Source organism: Nycticebus coucang, chromosome 22, assembly GCF_027406575.1.
Source record: "Nycticebus coucang isolate mNycCou1 chromosome 22, mNycCou1.pri, whole genome shotgun sequence".
Taxonomy (NCBI): domain Eukaryota; kingdom Metazoa; phylum Chordata; class Mammalia; order Primates; family Lorisidae; genus Nycticebus; species Nycticebus coucang.
The window spans coordinates 42,948,172-42,963,752 of record NC_069801.1 but is presented as its reverse complement, the minus strand read 5'-3'; positions in this window follow the sequence as shown (position 1 = coordinate 42,963,752).

Here is a 15,581-nt window from a genome sequence, read left to right as displayed (position 1 = left end):
GAAACACCCACCTCCCTCAGATTCTAATTCCTCTGGGTTGCCAACCTCTGCTCCCATTACCCCATCAGTGCACACTTAAACCTGTTTCTATCTCCCCAATTTGAAACAAATGAACCTGTATCCCAAACTAGTAATCTCTAGCACCTTCAAAGCCAATTTTGTTGGTTTTTTTTGAGATAGTCTCACTCTGTTGCCTAGGTTAGAGTGCTAGAGTGCTGTGGCCTCAGCCTAGCTCACAGCAACCCCAAACTCCTGGGCTCAAGTGATCCTCCCACCTCAGCCTACTGAGTAGCGGGGACTACAGGTACCCACCATGATGCCTGGCTAATTTTTCTATTTTTAGTAGAGACCAGGTCTTTCATTTGCTCAGGCTGGTCTTGAACTCATGAGCTCAATCTATCCCCCTAACTTGGCCTCCAAGAGTGCTAGGATTAAAGGAATGAGCCACCATGGCCGGCCAAAGTCAAATTTCTTGAAAGGCATATCCAAATTTATCATCTTCTCTGCCTTCCCTCTGGCCCACTCCTCCACCCACCACTGAGACATGGCTCTCCAAAGCCACCGTGTTGCTGCCTCTCCTCTGGGAATATTGTTCTTCCACCAGCATTACCTGGAGAACACTTGATTCCTCACACTAAGCTTAGGCACCTCCTTCTTCAAGAAGCTTCCCTGATACCCAGGCTGGGTAAGGTGTTCTTTATTTTCTACCACAGCATTACCTTACTGAATTGTAGCTACCCATTTACCTGCCCTTTGGCAGAGATAAAATCATAACTGTTTTTGCCAGCCATCCTCATAGAGACCTGATAAGCAGTATCCCATTTAATCCTCCCAACAACCTCAGAATTCCCATTTGCCTGAAAAGGAAGCCGAGACCCAGAGAGGTAAAGCGACCTGCCCAAAGCCACAGAGTGAAGCAGCTTTAGCCAGGATGGAATCCAAAATGAGAACTCAGTGTTCATCAGAGGGCTTATAACCTTGCTAGTCCAGGGCCCCTCCAGGCTCCCCAGCCAGCTCTCAGTACCAAGTCTCCAGCACATTAAACATACATTCCACAAATAAAGATACAGCCACTGCTTGTGGTACAAGGAACTCTGGGTTAGCACAGTGAGTCCCAGCTCAGATTGTAGGGGCATCACAGATGATCAGATGCCATGGGTGAAGGGAAACCAGCTCTAAAACATGTGAGAAGGGCAGCAGGGCCCAGAACCGAGTCAGCCAATGCCCACAGCCTCATCCCCACCCTGCCTACCCTACCCACTCCTACCCAGCAAGAAAGATCCAGTGTCCCTACCAAAAGCCAAAACACCAGCCACAGTTGTGCCCCTAACCTTGCACAGACTGAGGTCTGCCCCACCCCACATTGAGCCCTGGCCACTGCTCTCATGTTGGCTATGCCCCATCCACCAGTGGCATTTGATATAGGCACCATGACACCCCACACTGCCACCATTAGCCCCATGTTGCCTGATCCACATGGGAAGGGAATGGGCTACTGAGGTCAAAGAATCGCCAGGTGAGGGCTGAACATGGAATTGGAGCCAAGGTCAGCACACAAGGGTGGGTTTGACAGTTTGTGGCTCCCCAAGGGTCAGGTTGGACAGGGTGCTGGACTTTCACAACAGGCACCTAGAACTCATAAACTCCTCAGGGGAGATTTTCACCCATCCTCTCAGCTCAGGGGTAGGGACTGAGCCCAGCTGGTTGGAGGAGCGCCAGCAAGGAGAGCTCCAGGGTCTGGGGTGGGCCCTTTGGAGGAGCCTGAACGCTTAGTTCCCAGCACAAACTGTTATCCATTAACATCCAATTATCCCTTGGTCCGAGCCATTAATTATAAATCAGCTGCTAATTGGGGTAATTAGCCCCCCGCAGGCTAATGGGGCCAAACTGAGGGAGGCCCCTCCACCTACAGTCCTCCAGTTTTCCAATGTCCTTAATGCTGGGGGGACAGGGTACAGAGAAATTAGGCGGCTGGAGTTAATTTTTTGTACGACAGCAAACTGAGGCCAGAGAGGGGGAGAACATGAGAAAAGCCAGTTTGGGTTTTTTTTCTCCAGTCCAGCGTAGCTCTTGAGGGCAGGCTGGCAGTGGGGGAGGCGGAGGGGCCTGACCGCAGGCCATAGAGTTGTCCCTGTTACTGCTCAGATTTTCTGCTTCCTTCATTCTTTGCTTACTTTCTGGCTTAGATGAGCTAAAGCAGCAGAGACCAAAACCAATGAGACTTGGATGGAGCTGAAATGTAGCAGGGACAGTGCCCGACATCAAAACATTCCTGGCCTCACAAGGACTCAGAGGAAGTGGCTCCCCACCAGGTTGGCCCTGGCCTGGACTCCCTTGGGGACGAACTCCCGCTGCTTTGGGCTGGTGCAGATCCAGGGCTGGCCCTAGAAACAGGGACTACAGAGTCCCCTATGGAGCAGAGCTGCTCCAGGCTCAAGTTAGGACCTCCAGACAACTGAAAAAAACTCAAGGGAAGGTCTGTTGTGTGGGAACAGAGAGCACAGTTTCCTGCACTGTGGATGACAAAGTATGGTAGATGGAGAGATGGAAACAAACTCTGGTGGATGGAGCTGTGAAGGCTGGAAGGAGCCTCAAAATCCACTGGGCGCCAGTGACCTTGGGGCACATTGAAACAATCCCAGAAGTCGTGACCCATCCAGGAAATGTGCTCCAGACTGTCGATCTCGATTTCCAATCCAGGGGACTCTTCACTTTGCTGGAGGTAGCCTGGCCAAAATCCGAAGAGTTGGGGCCAGCAGAGCTGGGATTCTGGTCACATTGCAAGGTGAGATCTCCACCCACTAGGCAGTACTGGGGCCAAGTCAAATAACTTGTCGGAAGAACAGATAGGTGACAAAATGCAAAGAGTAGCCATTGGATGGCGAATGACCAAGGAGGATAACGAAGAGCAACGGAGACTCACTTGACGAGGGGTGCTCAACGCAAGACAAATGTGCCGACCGGAACACACGCCCCACCCGAGGCTCATCACCCCACAGTACCCCTCCCTATCCAGCCCGCTGGTTTGCTTGTTTGGTAATGGGCTTTCGTTGGCGTCAGCAGCATCGCCTAGGGCCTTGATTAGATATTTATTGCTATCATTTACATGGGCACAACGGACAGAGGGCTGAACCAGACAGTGGGGTTGGGATGGGGAAAGGGTGGAAATGGGCTCCTAGAAGACCTGAGACCATGTAGGGGGAGTGAGCCCTGAAACCAGAGATAGCAGCAGGATAGGGGGAGTGAGCCCTGAAACCAGAGATAGCAGCAGATAGGGAGCTCAGCGGCTAGGTGAAAGTGTAGCTGCGCCTATGCTTGGGGTGCGTTGGGCTTCTGAGGAAAGGGTTGGCTGTGGCACCTCTGAGCATTGCCTTAGGGGGTGTCTATGTGTGTTCAGTGTGAATGTCCTTGTGAGTTTAACCTATGAGTATGTAACTGTTTATCAGAGGGGTTTTATGAGTGTGTATTCAGCAGATCTGCCTGTGCCACTACCTGTGTGACTCTTCACCTGAGCATGTCTAAGTGTGTTACCCATAACCCAGGTGAACCCATGATCAGCCTACATATGTGTCTGTGTGTGGCCGTCAATCTGGACAACCGTCAAATATGTGTGTATACAGATTTATTTCAGAGATGGGGGGCTATGCCACTAGGTCTGGTTCTCCTCCTTAGCCCTAAAACCCCAGGGTAAAGTCCAGGTGCTCCAATTGTCAAAGCGCTAGGAAACTGGAGGGCCATGGCCGATTCCAGATGTCCCAGACACCCAGTCAGACGGAAACTTTATTTCTTGCTCAAGATCAGCAATGTGTGGATATACACTGCCCAGTACCCAGTGCTGGTGTACCCAGCAGAGAAATGCTCCAATTTTGCGAGCACACAGGATTGTGTGTGAGACAGTGGCAGGCGTGGGTGGAGGGGCCCCCCAGGTACTCACCAGTTGCCCATGAAGCTGACCCGTGAGCCCACTATCCCGCACAGCCCATCCGGAGACCTGGGATGTTTGCTTCGCCTGGGGCGGGTTTCCAGCCTCTGCACCTTTGCTCTTCTGTTCAGCACTTTATCAGGGTCTGTGCAGCGGCAGCCAGGTTCCAATGACCTTGCAGGAGTCCCACCCCTAAGGTCTGAGAGGTGGGATAAATTGTTTACCCCTCTCCTGAGTAGGCTTCTTGTTCCAAAACTGTATCTATGCCAGCCACAGAGGAGATAGATTTGAGCCAATTATCCAGATAATTTGCTCTCACTAGGTAGTAAATTCTATTTTTTTCCCCTAACAGTCTACACACATACATAAACACAACTGGTTGGCAAGAGGGAGGTAGGGACTAAATTAACTGGTCCTTAGGCCAGAATGCCTTTCCTTTTCTGGGGGAACAGAAGATGCCGGGAAATGCAGTGCCATTCCCCCAAAATGGAAACAACTCTCACTTTACCATACCTAAAGCTAATAGACCACAGGACTTCCTAGAAAGACAGAGCAGAGCCAACCCGCTTGCAGCGCACGGGATCCGCGAGGACTAGCAGGGAAAAGGACCCGGCTGCCCTGCCTTCGCGGCCGGGAACTACGGGTAGGTACTTGCACCATTTCTGAAGCTACGGAGCACACAACCTCCGCGGTGCCAACAAGCCTCTTTCCCCTACGGCCCATCGAGTCAGTAAAGCCCTCCTCTCTTCTCAGCGTCCAACTAGAGCTGTTCCCAGAAAAACAGCAACAGTCGGCCTGGTCCTGGCTTCAGAAGACTTTTCTAAAACCAAAAAGACCTCCCCAGGCCCCAGGCAGAACAACGCAGAGGCTGCGCTTGAAGACCCGTGGGTTCTTGGCTTGGAGATTTCCAAACTGGGTAAAAGGATGAAAAGGCTGAGCATCTCAGCCTCCCTGCACGCCCCAGTCGAGAACTCCTTCCTCCTACAAATCACAAGCCTGAGGGGCCCACCACTCCAACACCAAGTTTGGTTGAAATCTCAGGGAAAGAATAGGGGCCCCAAATTCGGTGCGATTTGGGAAAGGAGTGTACCTTTCAAGCCCCTTAAGTTCGTAAGAGGAGGGCCGCCGCCTCTGCACAAGTTGCCAGGACTTGTGACCCTCAAGAAAGTTCAGCCAGTGGTAGGTGCCCAGGCTCCCGCATAGCCCATCAGGGCACACGGCCTGCCGCTGTCCGGCACTGGGTTACGGCCACTGTGTGTTGGAGGCCCAGAGAGAAGAGACTTAGGCGGTCCCACCAACACTTCGCTCTCTAAGAGCCGCTCCGGGAGCTGGCCCCGGCCTGATTTTCTCTGCCAGAACTCGCCTGACCCAAGCCAGCTGAGGCTTCGGGAGACAAAACGAATTCCAAGGGACGAGGGCCGCTGCGCCCCAAACACTCACCTGGAGGACCCTAGCCCGAAGCTGCGTCTACGAAGTCAGAGGCTAAGTGAGAGCGAACCACCCCCAACTAGAAAATTCATACCGAATCGCAATCTCGAGAGAGAAGGCGCATTTGGTGGCAGCTGAGTTTGAGCGGGATCCGTATCGGCGGGACTACAGCCGGATCCCGGGCAATGCCCCGGCATCGCGCGTTTCGTTTATCTAGGGAGGGGTGGGCGGCCCAGGGCTCCAGGAGCGGGACCTGGGCCTAGGGCCGCGACTTCTCCCCAGCCTTCAGCCCCAGGGCTCCGCGACGCCTTGGGCAGCATATGCTCCGCATTATTCTGGCCATCTCCCTCCTTCCCGCCGCCCCACTTCCAAACCAAAAAGGATTTGTCTCCGCGTAATATCCAAACCTTTTTTGTATTTATTTTTTTCAGGGAAGAAGTAATATCTTCCAAATGAGGCAAAACCGTGACGGATCCAAAGCGTTCTCTGCGGGTGCCTGCGCCTCCGCGGGCCGAGGCTTCCGTCTCCGCCTCGGCGCGTTTCTGCCCACGGCTCGCTTTCCTCTCTCTGCCTCGGAATTTGGGGTTCTGCGGTCTTTCTGTCTCCCTGGCTTGCTAGCTCCTTCACTTGATTTTCAGCCCCGGGAATCGCTGCGTCTCACCTGGTCTGTCTTCCTCTGTCTCTCTCACTTTCTGATTTCCTCTGTCCCTGCGTTGTCTGTCTGTTGGTTTCCAAGTCTTTGGCCCTCTGCAAACTTTCTGATCCTCTCAGTGGGTCCCGACTGCAGGGTGGCAAGAAAGGAGGCTGCCCCAGGATGTCACCGCCCGTGTCCTCCCCGCCCCGACGGTCCGGCGCCCCTCCGGACTCGGCCTCGCCAGCCCCGCCCGCTCGCACCTGGTCTCTCGGGCCAGCGCTGCCTCCGCCGCTGCCATCTACGCGCGCCGCTGCCGGGGCTGGAGTTTTAAACGACGTTTCCAGGGCGCCCCGCGCGGGCCCGCGCGCTTCCCAGTGGCCCCGGTGGCTGCCAATCACGCTCCACTCCCGCCCCGCCCCGCCGCGGGTGCAGCTGCACCGCTCGCGGCCTAGGCGGGTTAGGATAGTTTATGGGTCCATGGGCCCAGCCCGCGTCCTGTCACCTGTCCCGAATCTCGGTCCCTCGGTCTATAGCTACTGGTGTAGGGATCTCTGCCTCTACCGGGACCGCGGAAGCCGCAGGCCAATCCCTGGAACTATGAGAGGTCCGAGAAACCTCCTCCTCCTCCCCTGTCCCTCCCTGGGGGTTTAGCACCTGGAGTCCGTAGAAGTGGCAAGGGACACCGGACTGACTACCATCACCGAGCTGCCCGCATACAAACACTATCCCTACCAATTTCACACCACCAGCAACACTGTCACCCCTCGGCGTCCTCCCACCCACCCCCCACCCCCGCGTTCCACCACTTCGCTCCATACCCGCACTCAGACCTCACCCTCCACACAGTCAGCCGATACGTTGCTCCTAGCAGCTGCTCACCTGTCTAGCGGCAGAATGCAGCCCAGAGAGGCCGGAAGGCCACCGGCGTGGAACTTACGGCTTCACACGGCACAGGCACCTGTCGTGGGAAGGGAGGGAAAAACACCGCGACTGGTCCACATTAGGAAAATCCTGGGCCTGGGGTTCTCCGGTTCCTGCCAGCGCCCTGCTCCCTCCGGTTTGCAGGAAAAGGACTTCCTGGAGTCGTCTCAGGGACCGGGCAAGGCTTGGTCTTCCAAAAGGTGTGTGTCTGAGGTGTGTGCCAGGGGCGCACTTTAACACCCACACTGCTTGCGATTCTGGGGGTGGCAAGTTACTCTACAGAGGCTCTGTGTGTGTGGCTTATGGAGGTGGATGGCCATTTTGTGCTTGGCCAAATGTGTGGGGGATGAGGAGAGTGTCCCTGTGTGGCCCAGATTCTATGCAATGTGTCTTTGGCCTCAGTGGCTGCTACTGTGATTCACATGTGGAGTGTGTCCTTGTGACTGGTGCTCCTGTGATCACCAATTCATGTGTAACTGTGGGGCTTCAAATGGCCATAGTCCTTTGCGTATTTGTGTATGTGTGCATGTAATGAATCCTTGTGCACTTGTCGGCTCAAGTGTAGTTGTGAATCCAAGTGGTTGGGCACAGGGTGGGCAAAAGTCTTTCACTTGGGACCAGGGTAGCTGAACCCTGGTTCTGGCACCCCCTGTGTCTGTAAAGCTCTCAGGTCTAGCTCCGGCAAGCTGAGCAGTTTGCTTAGGGGCTTCGCATGAAGAAGAGATGGGTGCTGGCTGGCCAATACTGCCAGTAGATTTTAGAGTCCCAACCTGGGTTGAGGGAGTCAGGAATTTTGGCCTGGGTGGGGCAGAAAGGGCCATAGGCAGATTTGAAGGTCGGCCTCGATCTTCAGTCAGAGTTAGGGGCTGAGGCCTCAGTGAGGGTGCAGGAGGAGCAGTGGGCCTCAGGAGGGAGGGGAAGGGAGGGGGCGGTACGGTAAGAGGATTAGACCGTTTAGACCCTTCTCTCCCACCAGGATCCCCCCACCCCCACCCCAAAGCTCCAGAAAAGATTTCTTCTGCCAAAGCAAAACCGTTTAGGCTCGATTTAAAGGGACAAGAAAGGCGGAGGCAGGGGCTTTAAATAACCTTTTAATTTCTCTTCAGGGATTCCGGCCCTGTGAGGGAGGGGAGTAGAGAGGAGGGAAGGGGAGTGCAGGCTGCCTCTTTGGTTTAGATAATCGGGACTGCCACAGTAGCTCCACACAAGCAGGGAAGCATGCTGCGCCCCCACCCGGCTGCCCTCCACACACAAACATGCACCCTGATCATCCCGGAGAAAACTGTAACCCCTTGCGCACACATCAGTCATTCAATCACACACATAGATACGGGCACAGGGGCACATGTGGAGCCATCATGTATAGAGGCACATAAATGAGGGGGCACAAAGCCCCTTTCATGGTAGCACCATGTGGAGTCCCTCCCTGCTCCTAGCCATTCATTTTTTTTTTTTTTTGGCAGTTTTGGCCAGGGCTGGGTTTGAAGCCGCCACCTCTGGTATATGGGGCCGGTGCCCTACTCCTGTGAGCCACAGGCCCCGCCCTCCTAGCCATTCTTAATTGGTAGCCTTGTGGGGGGGGGCAGGAAGGTTTGCTGAGGTAGGCCTTGCCCCCTCCCCTGCCCAAGAGGAATGGTAGCCCTAAATAGAAAGAAAAGAACATCATCTTTCTTTGCCCCGGAACCTAATTCCAAACCATTCCTCCCTAGCTAGTTCTCCCATAGCACAAAGCCTGCTGGGCAGACTGGAAGGATAATGACCTTAACCCAGCCTGGGCCTGTGTGGACCAGACTGAGAGGACAGGGTGTTTGAGGATGGCACAAGTTTTGCTGAATGTCTAAGGAGTACTAAGGGATCCAAGCAGTGGGGCACAGGACCCAACCAGGCACTGGCTCTTGGAAGGAACTTGTTGCCTCAAGGACTCTGAGTTCAGTTTGTTTTGCCCCCTCTGCCAGGTTGCCAAGGCCCCCACCTATGCCAGCTGTCCCAGTGTCATCCTGGAGGTGGTGGCAGGGTGGCGTCATGATACAAATGAGACCTCTGCAGATATGGGTTCCCAGACACCTGGAGAAACCCACGCTAGCAGACCAAACATACCTTCACAGGGACACAAAGGCCTCCATGCCAGGGACACTGTGAGCAGAGAGAGCGGCCCTCATTCAGTCACATTCCCACCCCCCAACACACACACACACTTCCACAGACATTGCACTGGAAGAGCTGGGCTCTAGGCCGGTTGTGAATTCAATGGGGTAGGGGGCACAAAATCCTTGACCAGGCTTGGAATGGGAAGTCCAGTAGGAAAACAAGGTAGGATAAGGAAGGGGCACACATTCTTTATCCAGGCCTGGGGTGCCACAACATGGGTGCATGTTATTGATTTAACAAAACCATTTCAAAAGTGCCACTGTCTAGACAGGAGTTAAGAAGTGGAAATAGTTCAGGGCCTTCCTCCTAAGGCTGCCACTGGAGTGTCCCCATTGGTCTGCCCAAGGTTGTGGCTGACACCTTCAAAGGGTTTAAGAAAAGGCATCCCCAGAGAAAATGCCTCCCCGTACACTTTCCTGGGTAGCTGAGGGTGGGTTGCAGGCAGTGGTTCATTTCTGGTGTAGGTGTAAGTTTGTTCAAATTCTACATTTGTGATAAATATGTGTGCACACGTTTAAATATGTACATGTATGAATGTAGACTGTGCTTATATAGATTGTGTGCATTTATAAATTCCTAGGGGTGTGTGTATAGGACGGTGGTTAGAGGAAATATTTCCAAATTGGACCAAGGGGAAGTGGTCAAGGGACAGGTTAATGTAGAAGTCTGGGAAAACCAGGTGCTCACAAGTTTCCAGCTGGCCTGTAAACTCAAAGAACACAGGGTCCCACCTGTCTGCGCTGAAAGATCTGGGAGGTGAGGGGCCCCTAACGTCCTAGAGCAGGCCCCAGTTCTGCCACCTCTGGTCTCTGAGCTCCATTAGACTGGCAACGCCAAACCCAAACCCCTATCCTCCCCCAACACACACAGATACACTCCAAAGGAGAGTTTTGAGCCTCTCCGGCTGCTCACAGCGTGGGCCTGGGTCGCAGGAGTGTGGGGGCAAATATGCACCTTCCCGAAGGGCGCAAACTGAAAGAGCTAGAACACCCGGCTGCTAAAACCTAGCCCCTCCCGCTCGCACCCCAGGAGCCTCATTCTCCTCTGGATCCAGAGGATCCTGGGTCCAAGTTCAGGGGGTAGGGGCGCGGTTTTCATTTCTTGTACAGGCCCGCTCACACTCCTACGGCTGGCGCTCCTGCTCCCCGGGGCAGTGGCTGGGTGGTGGGCGGCTTAGAGCTAATTCGGGAGTTAATGGCAGCGGCAGGGCCCCCCGCGGCCCCCTCCACCTCCCACCCCCTACCCCGGGGCCGGGCCGTGGGCCGCCCGCATCTGCGCCTTCCGCGGCGATTCATCATCTTGATCCATGGCGCGCGCTGACGGCGGCCCTGGCCGCGCTGACAAGACTAACAAAGCAATTTGCCACGAGCCATCTCTTGGACAGGTTATTAGCGCTGCCGCCGCTTAAAGAGCCCACCCCACCCCCAGCTCCAGTCCCAGCGCGGGGCAGCTACCTGCTCTGTCCCCTCCCTTGGAAGGGCTTCCCCTTCCCTCACCGCTTAAAGATACCCGTAGGTGCTCCTGGCCGTCTGGGACCACCTGAAAGTACCCACCCACGCACACCCTGTTACTTGCCTCCCTCCCCTAGCTGGAGCTGCCACTGCTCCACCCCTTCCTCCGTGACCACTGTTCCCCCAGTCCCGTGCCTCCCACCAACTCCCAGCCTTTCCCCCATTATTGCCTGATTTACCCCTAACCTCCAGAACTTCCTTACACCCAGTGGGTCTCCCCGCTTCTGCCCTCTGGCCCACCCCCTGACACTCACCTCCCCCCACCCACCAAGGATTGGAAAACCCTATTTATTTTCAGCTTTGGATGTGTGGGGGGTGGGTTCCTGTAGTGTCTTTGAGGACACCCAGTTTCTTCTGACCACTTTTGCCCCCACTCTCCCAGTGCCTACTGGGGGCTATGGAGCAGAGACTGCTGAGAGAATCTGGGCAGGCTGCCTGCAGGAAGGGTCCAGCCTGGGCTCCATCTTTGTCTGCATCCTCCTGGCAAGTAAAGGAGGACAAGAGACAGGGAGCACCCACTAGGCAAGTCCCCTTTAACCTGCAGCCAGGAGTAGGGCAGTGAGGTGGATGTGTAAGTGGGTGCCTATTTGACTAGACCTGTGTATCTAATAGGAGGATGATACAGATCTTGATCCCCAAAGGTTACTTGGTTATTTCAGACAGTCATTTTTTGAAGGACTCTCTGGGCTGAGTGGATGGTTGCAGCCACTAGCATGGCAGATCCGTGTGAAGGGACTGGATGTGCATTAGGTGAGCTCCTGACTGTGTGAGTGCATGTGTAAACCCAAGTGTCACACATGCATGTGTACATGCATATATGGGGGGGTGTCAAGTGTGTCCCTTTATGTGTACAAGGAGGCCTGTGAGACACCTAGGGTAACTGGTTTTCACACCAGGAAGGACCCCCCACTCCCATTCACTCTTGTCTTAAATCCAGCCTCAACATTCCCATACTATCAGCCTCCAAAGCAGAATGCTGGGGAAAGACATGGCCCTGCTCTGAGAGCCTAGGAGAGCTCTTTCTGAGGTGTCTAGACCTAGGAGGAGCGCTCTACCTGCAGGGCAGGTGGTCTTTGAGCTTCTACCACAGCCAAGGTTGGTGGTGAGGGTTCAGGATGGGGGTAGAGGGACAGACCACGTGTCAGGCACCTGGCTTTCTTCTTTTCTTCCAGCCAACCAGGCCAAGTCTTCACCCGCAGGGAGGACCAGCTCTGCCGCTGCCTGCACCACCACCACGTCCCTGACGTGAAATATGGGGGGCGCAGGCCGCACTGGGGAGATTTGTCATCTGTGCTCAGCGGGTGACTCTATCTGCAGACTATTAGAGTATAAAATATATTTTACAAGAGTTTTAGCTACAGGTGACTTGCTCTTTATTACTAGATGTGGGCAAAATCAATACTTCTGTAACTAAAAGATCATTTATTTTGCTTTTTGAAACATTTTTCAACAGGGGCACTGGCTAAGCTTGCAAAGCTATGATTAAGAGTTATGGAGGTGCCTGTTTCCCTTAACCCTTTGAGGACCACAGCTCAGGCATTCTAAGGCTGATGCCTGAACGTGGAAACCCAGACACCCAGACACACATTCCAAAAGCAGCAAACAGACACGTAGACAAAGTACATGGGCCCCTACCCTGAGAAAGTCACCGTGCAGATACGCATAGTCTCATATATGCTCTCCCTGATACACATAGCAATATACCTACATACTCCTTCCCACCCAAAGACCAACAAATGCATGCCACATGAAGGCCACCAGCACACAGATATCTCCTACTCCATGTCCTCACACACTCACATGTGCACACAGTGACTCTGAGATGTTCATAGTCACATTGTGCTAACTTTTGACAGTGGGCCAATGGCCAGCCAGGGGTAGAGACTATGAAAGGAAGTTGGAAGATGCTGAGGGCAGGGAATGGAGAGAACCCAAGAAGTAGGATCTGTGGAGACTGAGCCCTACTCTGACCAGAGCCAGGTCTCCTCAGTCCCTCATCCCTGTGACAGTTGCTGTAGTGTATGATTTAGTTGGTGTATGATTCCAAGTAAAGCAGGGGGTGGTTTTTCAGGGAGAGAAGCTGCCATGTAGGAAAACTGTGAATGTATATAACTCCATCAAAGCTGCTTGTTAGTGACCATCCCTGGCCCGGCCCTGGGTACGCTGAGAATGATTAAGTGCCCACATACCATTTTCAGAATGGCATCACCTACCATAGTGGAGGTGTTGCCTAGTTATTATCTAAGTCAATAAATCAGCATAGCACAGCTGGGGAGAACTGTAACTGTCAGATTCCAGACAATGAAACTGGCCAGGTGTATTAGTTATCCATTGCTTCATAACAAATTACCCCCAAACTTAGTGGCTTACAAGAAACAGTCATTCATTCATTCATATAGTAGAGACAGAGGCCCAGGCTGGTCTTGAACTCTTAGCCTCAAGCCATCCACCTGCCTTGGCCTGGAAAAGTTCTGGGATTATAGGTGTGACCTGCCACACATAGCCAGCAAACATTTATTATATCACAGTTTTTGAGAGTCAGAAATCCATGAACAGCTTAGTTGGGTGGCTCAGGGATTCTTGAGTGTGTTGGCTAGGGATTAGACTAAAGGACTAATCAGCAGTCAAGCTATTGGCCAGGACTATATCATCTCAAGTGTTGATCGAGGCTGGAGGGTCCTCTTCCAAGAAAGTTCACTCATGTGTCTGGCAGTTGATGCTGACTATCAGCTGGGGTGCCTCAGTTTTCTTCCATGTAGCTTCCCCAGCAGGGTAGATTTGACTTCTTTATATGGTAGCTGGAATCAGAGAGAGAGAGGAGAGTGGTGGGGAACAGAAGCTATAGTCTTTTATAAACTAATCTCCAAAGTGACATCTCATCATTTTGCTCTGTTCTATTCATTATAAGCAAATCACTAAATCTATCCCATATTCCAAGAGAAGAGAATTAAGTTCCACCTCTCAAAGAAAGAAGTCTCAAAGAATTTATGGACTTATTTTTAAAAACTGCCACAACTAGGCAAGAGGACACTTCCATTTTACCCAGTGTTTGCAAGATAGCAAGCACCTCTTGATGTCTGTAAAACCCAGGTAAACCAAGGAGTTATCTAGAAGTGGGGGAGGTCATAGTTAGGTGACAACAGGAATTAACTTTTACTTAGGAACACAGATAGCTGTATAGCACATGTGGTAACTGAATGCATGGACCCTAGAGCCAGGCTGCCTGGGTTCAAATCTGGGTGTGACTTTGGGCAAGTCAGTTAACCTCTGTCCCTCAGTTTTCTTATTTGTAAAATGGGGAAAATAATCATACTCCCTAGGGTTGATGTGAGGATAAAATGAATTACTATTTAGCACAGTGACTGTTGTATGGTAAATGCAACATGTATATCAGCTATTACTGTTGCTTCTTATCTCTCATTAGCAACTCTCTCCCTGTAGACACTTTCTCTCAAGGGATTTATTGACCATCTTTCATGTTCCTTAGGCTAATCCCATATACCCATCACAAACTCACCAATTATCCTGGCCCCTTCCTGTAACTAGCTCCACCGGCAGACCCAGCCAGGGGGCTGAGCAGAGGGGCTGCCCTCCATGAGCTCCATTCGACCCTGCCTGACCAGCACTGCCTTTTGTGGCCTCTCTGGGAATGTTGTGCAATATGTTGGCCACAAACATTTTATGAGCAAGAGGACAGGAAGAAATTTTCCTCTATCGACCTGTAGTCGAGGTTATTCCCTCCCGTCTTCTTTGTAAAGTCTCCCTGGAAATGATGAGAGGGCTAAGGCCAAGACTGGCCTCCCAGAGAGCCCCTAAACCAGCATCTTAGTCACAGGAGCCCCTTCCCCCAGCCTTCCCCAGCGCTAGACCTGAAACAACTGCCCCCAACCACCTACCCCTGGTATGAAGGAGTAGGCAGAGCTCCAATCCAGGAGACCTGGGTGCACTGGACCCAAGACCCCTGGCCCCTTGGGGAGGGCCCCTCCTCCCAGTTTACCTAGCCTAGGAGTCCCAAGATATTTTCACCTAAATACTAATGAATAAGAAAAATAATGTTTTCATAGGAAATTTTTCATAAAGCTACATCTATTCCATTTGAAGAATTTTTCATAAAGCTTTCTATTCCATTCTATCCTCTCTATTCTGGGATTATGTCTTTTCTGCTTTTTGATGCTAAAATATCCTTTTTAAAAACGAAATGGTGCTGACAGCAGTTGGTAGTTTTTCCTCTGTGCCCTTATATGGCAAAATTAATGGCTGGAAATTTTATTCTGGAATCCACATTTGAAACATTTCTTTGCTGGCCCATGAAATCCAAACACCACTTTCTCCTGTGCAGGAGGTACAAAGCCAGTCCATCCCCATGTAGAACACCTGCTGACCAGCAGCCTGAATTTAGAGACCTGGTAAAAAGGGGGAGCTCCCTACTTTATTGCCTCAACTCCACTAGCAACTGGCTGTGTCCCATGATAACCCCCTTCCTAGCCCAAGCCCTACTTAGTCTCCCCATCTGCAGAGTAAGCAGGGAAGGCCGATGTTCATTCTTAGTCTAAGGTCTAGACCTGATCCAACCTCTACCTTGGGGCTCTAGCCCTCCCTGCCCCACTCCCTCATCCACCTCCACCTTGAGATGACCACAGGTGGATGCTGACACTCTAAGGGAGGCAGGCTAGGCCTGAGATGCCCCCTCACCAGGCTCTGAGCTAGGGGCAAAGGGGTAAGAGGGGTCTTCAGCCTTTGGCCTGGGGGACCTTTGGGATGCACCAGGGACAGAGAGAAGGATTTATCTCAGGGGCTCAGCCAGCACTGAGCTCTTGGGATTCCCTCCCCTTCTTGCCCCTAAGGATTGGCTGGAGCACAAGGGGCCCCTTTGTGGGGCCTAATCTCAAAGCACTTCGGGCTTTAGCAGCCTTCAGGGATGAAAGCACCAGGAGCTAGCTAGCGGCTGGGAGGTGGTGTGGGGGCAGCCCTGCTAATCCCTGGGCTTTCTCCAAACAAAGCTGCCGGGAGGGGCTGG